We start from the raw sequence: 7,907 nt of genomic DNA, 5'->3' as shown, positions 1-7,907 counted from the left end.
AGTTGATGAAAATGTGCCAAAAGGCTTATAGGAACCTAATCCTGTATTTTCCCTGGGAGCAATGGTTCAATATTAGCAATTTCAGTGTTTGCTGCCGCTTTATAAAACTTCCTGGAATAATGAGCATTGACTGTACCTATGCACACATTTGCCCCCTGGGAGCCAGTTATTAAAAACTACCAACACACCATTGACTGGTGTGTCCTTCCTTGTAGCAGGATCTGAGTAACCCATCTCCACATTGGCTGTAATTTCTAGGCCCCCAGTTAGAGAAGATTCAGTCTTTGGAGTCACCAAGACCTGTGTTTGAACCCACCTCCCCAGTTTACTAGCTGTGTGCCCTCAGGCAAGTGACACCGTGCCTCCCCATCCTTGAAAGGAGAATAAGAGCCATTTCACATTTTTTATTGTCCCAATGAGATCATGTATGTAAGATCCTCAACCCAGTGCCTGGCACATACATGGCAGACGGTGAATACCTGTTAATCCTCCTACACTCGACCCCAAATTCCAGGAAAAGGTGGAGGCAAGGAGGCACTGCGTTCTCTGTCTGCTGCTCAGTTCCTTGATTATGCAGCTCCAGGCTTCAGAAGTGTGATGCAGTCATTCTAAATTGGATTATCAGACTCACTCTGTCTGAAAGGCCCAGGCTGAGTCTTGCAGTGGAGATGCCCAAACCTGAGATTCTAGGAGACCTGCTGTCTGCAAAGGGTTCTCTCTTCTCAGGACCGCCCAAGGGTCCACTTTCCAGTCTAATTCTTGCTGCTTTCCTGTCATGACAGGAAAGATAGGCAATGCTCTAGCCCGTGTCTCGGAGTCCATGGGTTCTGGTTTTGTAAGGGGCTAGGGGGTGGGTGTATTTGCTTAGTTTGTTTTTCATCCTGTTTCTCAATACACTAATCTGGGATTCAGAAGCCCCGGCTGCCCCAATTCAGACCTTGTTTTCTCTGACTCAGCTTTACCCTCAAGACACAGCTTCAACTCTGAGTCATCAGGCTGAGCTTTCGAGGACAGCAGTCTGGCACTCCCATTCCATCCTCCCAGGAAAGGTGCTCTGTCTCCACACCCCAGTGCCAGCCCCATGCCTAACTTGGCTCACAATGCCTAGAAACCAAGAAACAAAATCTTAATGAGATCAGAAGGTGCAGAGAGAAAAGGCTTCAGGATCAGGAATCAAAATGCCTAGCTTTCAGTTCCAGCTCTAGCAATTACCTTGTGCAACCTTGAGCTAGTTAGGGAAACCTCCTGAACAGGGATGTCCTCTTCCATAAAATGGAAATAGTAATCCATGCTGGGTCCATCCTGTAGGGGCAACGGGAGGCCCAAATGAAATAGTGTGAAGTACCCAAAACTCAAGGGCACAAACCCCTGCTCCATGGGCTGGATCTGTTCCATAAACTAATTTCATTTGGCCTGAACAATATTGACTTATATATCAAGTGCTTAGCATTTTAAAAACGAGTTGTCAACAAATTGGGAAACTTCACTTAGAGATCTGGATTTACAGCTTCTCTTGAAAAATGGGTCGATCTGGTCATATTAACTTGTTGCCCTGGAGGGCGAAAATTGGCGAGAGCTGGGTAGCAGCAGCCCCTTCACTTGGACAGGAGCCTGGAGCTGCCCTCAAGTGCACCACAGTCCCCACCGCTCCCTATTATTCCCAATACCGAGGCCAAGACTCTGCGCCATTTATTGTGGCTCTAGGGCCATTGATTTGCTTCTAGTGGTGCCCTAGAGGAAGTAAATCATTATAACAACCATGTTTCCATCAAAATGGGGGAAAAAAAGTCTCAGAAGTGTCCCTTGCCCCAAATTATTTCCCCTCTTCACAGTTTCAGTGTCAAAAGTGAAACCCCTTTGGTTAGGTTTTACCTGGCACCAATGGACCCTCTGAAAGGTGCACATAGTGGGTCAGAGCTGGGGTCTGGAGTCCCGCAGGTTCCATACATTCTACCCCTCCCATGCCTGTTTGTCCCCATCCGTAAAATGGGGCGGTACCAGCTCTTTTCTCCTAAGTTTATTGTGCACTTTATTGTGCACGGTATGGCACTCAGTGAGCAGGTCATTCAAGGTTAGCGATTGAAATGCAAATATTGTGAACTGATAAAAGGCGTCCTGGGAGATGAAAGTGTGAAGTGAAAGACTTAGTGGGGCTAAAGCAATGGTGGGAAGCAAAAAAGCAAAAGGAAAAGGAAATGACTTAGGAGAGAGGAAAAGGTCGGTTACATCCGTCCCTACCCTGCATCCACCTCCGCAATGAAAAATTCCCTGGGGCGATGTACATCCCCTCACTGCACTCGGACTCCGTTACCCAGACTGGGTTCTAGTCCTGGCTTGGGCAAATCATTACCCTGTGTGATGATGTCTTCCCATCCGTAAGAGGATAGAAATGCCTCAACAGTTAGTTACTGTTGTAAGGATGAACTAAAGTAAATGCATATGAAGGCACTTTGGAAATCTGAAAAGCGCTCTACACAGGTTAGGAGTTTTCTTTTTTCAAAAGTTTTTCCTCCAAACTCCATCCAAAAGCTTTTTGAGTTTATCAAGTCTAAGACCCTCCCCTCGGTTTCGCAATGCCGCCCCTTCCTACACACCAAAGCCCGCGCCGCGTCAGGAGTCTTTTTTTCCCCTGGCGAAGGCGGGGACTCTGGTGGTGTTGGCAGCCGGCGACGCCGGGCGCAGCTTCGGCCGCCCGCGCCTGGCCAGTCCCGCAGCAGCCGCGGTGGGTGTGCCCCGCTGGGTGTGCGCCCCGGGCTCAGGCCGAGCCCGCCGGCGAGAGGGCGCCCGAGGCGGTGCGCAACCCGGACGACGAGGGTGCGCCAACCTGGTGGAGCGCGCCCGGGACGGGGACGGTGCTCCCGGAGGCTGCGTGCGCCCTGAAGTCCGAGGCACAGCCGGCGCCCCCCGCCGGCCTCCCGCGGCTCGCCGAGGTAAGGCGCTCCGCCACCCTGGCCCTGCCCGCACCGGCCCGGCGCGACCCGGGTCTTGGCCCTGGCGCTCGGCCCCTCTCCTCTGCCTCCGCCACCCGCCTCGCCCCCTCCCCGCGCCGCATCCCCGGCTCCCCTAAAGCAGAGGCTGCGGCAGCCTGGGCCGACTTGGCGCCCCCTGCCCCCCACCGGGGTCCGAGCCCGCGCGGGGAGGGGGCTGCCCACGGGCGGGCGCCACTCGCCTCCCGCCCCACCCGCTCCCCGCGCCCTAGTGCCGGGGACGGAGGATATTGGGGAGCGGGGAGGCCGCGTTGTCCTTGCGGCTCGGATGGTGCAGCCCCCGCTCAGCGCCTCCGAGCCCAGAGCCTCCGAGCCCGGCGCTGCGGTCCGGGATGCAGCTTGCGGGACTGGGGCACCCTGCCGCCGGCTCCCAGGACTACCAGGAACCGAGCTCCTAGTCTCCCTTCTTCCGCAAAAGCCGACCCCCGGTTCCTACTCGGGTACCCCTCGGCCGCTGGCTGAACTTTCCAGCGCTCCTGTTGGACCACGACCTTGGGTGGAGGCAAGGGGGCCTCTAGGGGGGCCGGATGTGCTGGCCGCCTCCCCCGCCGAGGGCGCTTTTGCTGAGCATGCACGCCTCTGGTGAGATTCTCTTCCTGTCATCTCTCCCTTAAGGTCAAACTTTTGACCCCAAGTACTTTGTCCCTGCAGAGTGGCCAGTTACTTAGCATGGGATTTGCAAAGTCGAGCCCCATGGCCCCTACACCAGGTCTGTATTTGCACTTGCCCTGAGCATCTGACAGGACTGCAGGACCCAGTGGTTTTGGTTCCCAGGCGCCCTACGGTTCGGGCTTGGAGGGCCGGGAGGAGGTATTTTCCAGGAGAAGGAGATGGAGGCTTCTCCTCCTTTCTGAGGATGACCCCGTGAAACCTGGGCAAAGTCCTATTGACCAAGTAGGGTCAGGGGACGACCAAATGCAGCCAGTGACCCGGTTGAGGCTTGGAGAGAAAGCATCCTGAACACGATTCCCAAGGACTTGCCTGGGTAAACCAAATGTGGGTTCCCTTAGAGCCTTTCAAGACAGGACACAGGAGAGCACAGAGCTACATTTGGAATAAAGGCAGAGTTCACTCTGATACTGCCTTTTCAAGTCCAACCCTCCTGCCCGTGTCCAAGCTTCCTCCTCACTGGACCACAATGTGAGTTGAATTATGGGAAATGTTAATGGGCGGTGAGAATGGGGAATGGCTCAGGGTCCACACCAGACTTTCATTCAATCAACAAATACTTGCTCTGTGCCAGGCACCAGGCAAGGGAGTAGGATACAGATATGAACAAAACTGGCACTGTCTGGCCTCATGGAGCTTGCAGTCTCGTGGCCAAGACTGACTTGAATCAACTCACTCAAATAAATATAGAATTACAAACAGTGCTGAATTGCTTGAAAGGAAAGGATAAGGCGCCATGAGAATCTGTGATACGTACAGTAGTCGCTTAGTCGGAAGGCTGATAAGAAGTAACTAGTTCAAGAGGGGCAGAGTCTTCTTGGCAGAAGGAACAGCATGTGAGAGAGCCCTGAGGCAAGTAGCAGAGTCCTTTGGAGGGACTGAAAGACTGTTTACCAAGTGATGACCAGGGGCCCAAATGGGCGTGTGCCTTCTGCATCCCATCACCTGGGCCAATCGGTACCTTCCTTTCTCATCCATAATCATGGGCAGTTGGAGTCCCCCTGGCCGGGAGAGGAGAGACTAACATGCCGGTGCAGGACTCACCCGCCCCACGCACACACTTACTACCAGCACCTTTGCAGACAGCCCATGCCCACTCAGGGCACCAAGAGGCAGCAGTTCTTTCCTCTAGTTGTTCCCTGTTGCCCTCTGTTTTCACGACTGACCAAGGCTTCTGCCAGAAATCAGAAAGGTTCATGCTGGGTGTGGTGGTTCACCCTAGGCTTTTAAAACTAGAATGAACTCACTGCCTACAACGTAATATTTTTTAGGGTGGCCAGCATGGCATTTCCTAATCTGGGCTCTGCTTGCCTTTCCAGCCTCATTTCTGGCTTCTTCCCCCCACTGCCTGCAGTGAGCATCTCCTATGTTCTACTCACAATTGCACTTCAGGAAGTTCCTGGAACGCTTGCTGCCTTTGCACATGCTGCCCTTTCTCTAAAATACACTTCCTCCTTGTTCACCCAGTGAATGCGCACTCAGCTTTCAGCATCAACATTTCACCTAAGGTTCCCCCACGACCCCGAAGGCCTTTCCTGACCAGAGAGTCAAATGCTCCCTCTTCTTTGTTTCCGAAGCTCCCCTGACAGGCTTCTATCACAGCGAGCATAAAATGCACCTGAGCTTCGTAAAGGCAGGACTCTCCTATCATGTACCTAACACAGAGAAGGACATAGAAGGTGCTCAGTAAATGCTTACTAGACTAGAAAACCATCTAGTCTAGTATTTTTTAACTTTTTTATGGGGGGGGGAGTGTTACGTATATCTTTGAGATTCTGATGAAAATTATGGATACTCTCTTCCAAATGCATATAACCTAAAATATTTTGCATACAATGTCACATGATTCACAGCCCTCCTCTTCCCCCATTGACCCCACTTTCTAGAACTTTGGACTTTAATTTTCTAGGAAACAGAGGCCCAGTGAGGTGCAGTAACTGCCCAATAACCCCTGCAACACACAGACACACCCTCACCCCACCCCAGCTCCTGACTCTCAGGCCAGGGCTCCTTCCAGCTCTCTCTGCTTCTCTTAGTCAAACAGCCTCTTTTTGTCCCTGGCACTTTGTGAAGGCTGCTGCTCATGGCTGGAAGATGGATATCTTGGTTTTGCTTCAGTTCAGTAGCAGCCTAAGGTGTGACAGGGAGACAAATTTTGTTATGGGCAGAGTTGACAATTAAGAAGACAGATGGGCCATCTCCCTGGCCTGTTCACTGCCCCTTGCCTGCAATGTTATTACATCTGTTTTAGCTGGAGGAGGGTCACGTGTGCTTCACAGTTGTCTTCTGGGCCCTGGATTGAGCCATGTGGGCTAGGTTTGGAAACGCTCTGGATGGGACCCTTGAGGTCAGGGGCCTAGCTCTCGGTCTTGTCAAAGTCTTCCTCCCCGTAGAGCAGGCTATGGGAAGGCATGGAGAGAATGGGGTTCTCGCTCGCTGCTCCTGGAGCCCTTGCGTGCCTGCCTCCTGCTTTCTGCAACGAGACGCGTGCTTCAGGCAGCTGGGCCCACGCAGTGCCCAGCTTATCTGCAGATCAGGATCTTCAGTGATACAGTAATTCACTCATTCATCAAAACTGCATCGTGTCTCTTTTTTGTGCCAGGCCCTGTGCTGATTCCAGTTTATAAGGAAGGGTCGTGGAGTTTGAGCCAGAGATAGACGGTTTTGCTCTGTGGAGGGTGGGGAAAGAGGTAACCTTTGCTTCTAAGTCTTTGCTTCTAACCTTTGCCCATTCCTCGGATGGTGTGCTAGGGAGGACAGTTAGGGCAGCTAAGAATGTGCTCAGTTTTAAAACTCTGATCTCACGCAAGTTATGTCATCTTTGAGGGGGACTAAATTTTCCTAACTGTAAAATGGGTTTGATAACCATCTTTTCTTGCTTATCTCTGGGCAGCTGTGCGGATACAGTTATCACATTTCACATGGCAGATCCATTCACTTCAGTATGTGAAGCAGGAGCAGTACAATATAATAATAGGGTCCGTGTGTGTCAAACCCTGGCACATTTCATGCATGCAGTAATCCTAGAGATAGTTACAATCATAATCTCAGATGTACAGATGACAAAAATGAGGCTCAGAGAAGTTAAGTGATTTGCCTGGGGATATGGAACTAATAAACGATAAAACTGGGATTGACAGAGCTCTCTGTCTCTGGGGGTCAGACAGCTGGCCACTTGGTGCTATTCTGTAGTAGACTATGTGGGAAGAGGCCCGGGCTTGGAAGCCAGGGCATCACGGGATTGGAGCCTAGATCTACCGCTAACTAGCTGTGTGATTAACAGCTGGACTGCTAACCTCTGTGCTTCAGAATGCTAATCTTCCAGACCCAGAGTTTAGACTAAGAGGCTTCTAATAGACCTTTCTGTGAAGTTTCCAGTCTACATGGATAATATTTCAAAGTAGGATTAAAGGAAAGAAGAGGGGCCCTCCCAATAAAAATAGGCTTGTCACAGTTTCCCTGATAAAATAAATGCTGCCCTAAGATTTCAAGTAGATGGTTAATGTGATATGCAGGCAGTTATAGATTGGTGGCGTCTGAAGAAGCTGGCTGAAGTTTCCTTCTCCAAGGGAAAGAAGGCTGTTTTCAAAAGGAACACTTCGCTGTCTTGTCAGGGCTCTGGGGCCTGGGCCTTGCCCCTCACTTAACTTTCTGGGGACACAGGCGTTGTGAAAGAAGACACAAATCCTGATTCCCACCCCCCTTCCGATTTTTTCTCCAAAGTAAATAAAACTTATTGGCTGGAGATGTTTGTTGCTCTGACGTCAAGGGACAGCGGGGAGAGAAATACGGCTTTGGGAAGAATTTGCCCCAGCCTTCGGTGCTGGTTCTCCTGCACAGCCTGGTTTCTGCCCAGAAGCCAGAGATGCTGGCTCTCAGTGAAATCAATTTTGATTTTCATAAGCAGGGCACCAGACATCAGGGCTGAGTGTTTCCAAGTGCTGTGTTCATCGGCTGGTCCTTACCACCCCACTCCCATCCGCCTTGAAAAATATAGCCATCCTACAGTTGGGGAAAGGTTGAAAAGACAAGGAACGTCAAGTTGGGTGGCGGCTGAGTAGAGCCTAGTATGATCATGGTCTACAGTTCTTAAGGTGCGATACCAAGTGTGTAGCAGGGGGCCATTTCTAGTAATGGTTAAGTATTTTAAGAGATCGTTTTCATGTATCATTTGTATGATTTTTAAATAAATAAATAATAAAGGCCATCAGCCCTCTCTTCCTCAAAGAAGGATTACTAGCCCTGTGGGCC

At 51.2% G+C, this 7,907-nt stretch overlaps 1 pseudogene; it reads left to right on the top strand.

Moving 5' to 3' along the window:
* Nucleotides 1-2,573: 2,573 nt before the first annotated feature.
* LOC103091043 (nischarin pseudogene) lies at nucleotides 2,574-3,449 on the top strand (annotated as a pseudogene).
* Nucleotides 3,450-7,907: the final 4,458 nt, after the last annotated feature.

This window comes from Lipotes vexillifer, unplaced genomic scaffold, assembly GCF_000442215.2.
Source record: "Lipotes vexillifer unplaced genomic scaffold, Lipotes_vexillifer_v1.1 scaffold47, whole genome shotgun sequence".
In the NCBI taxonomy this organism is placed as follows: domain Eukaryota; kingdom Metazoa; phylum Chordata; class Mammalia; order Artiodactyla; family Lipotidae; genus Lipotes; species Lipotes vexillifer.
This window is presented reverse-complemented; position numbering and strand designations above follow the sequence as displayed.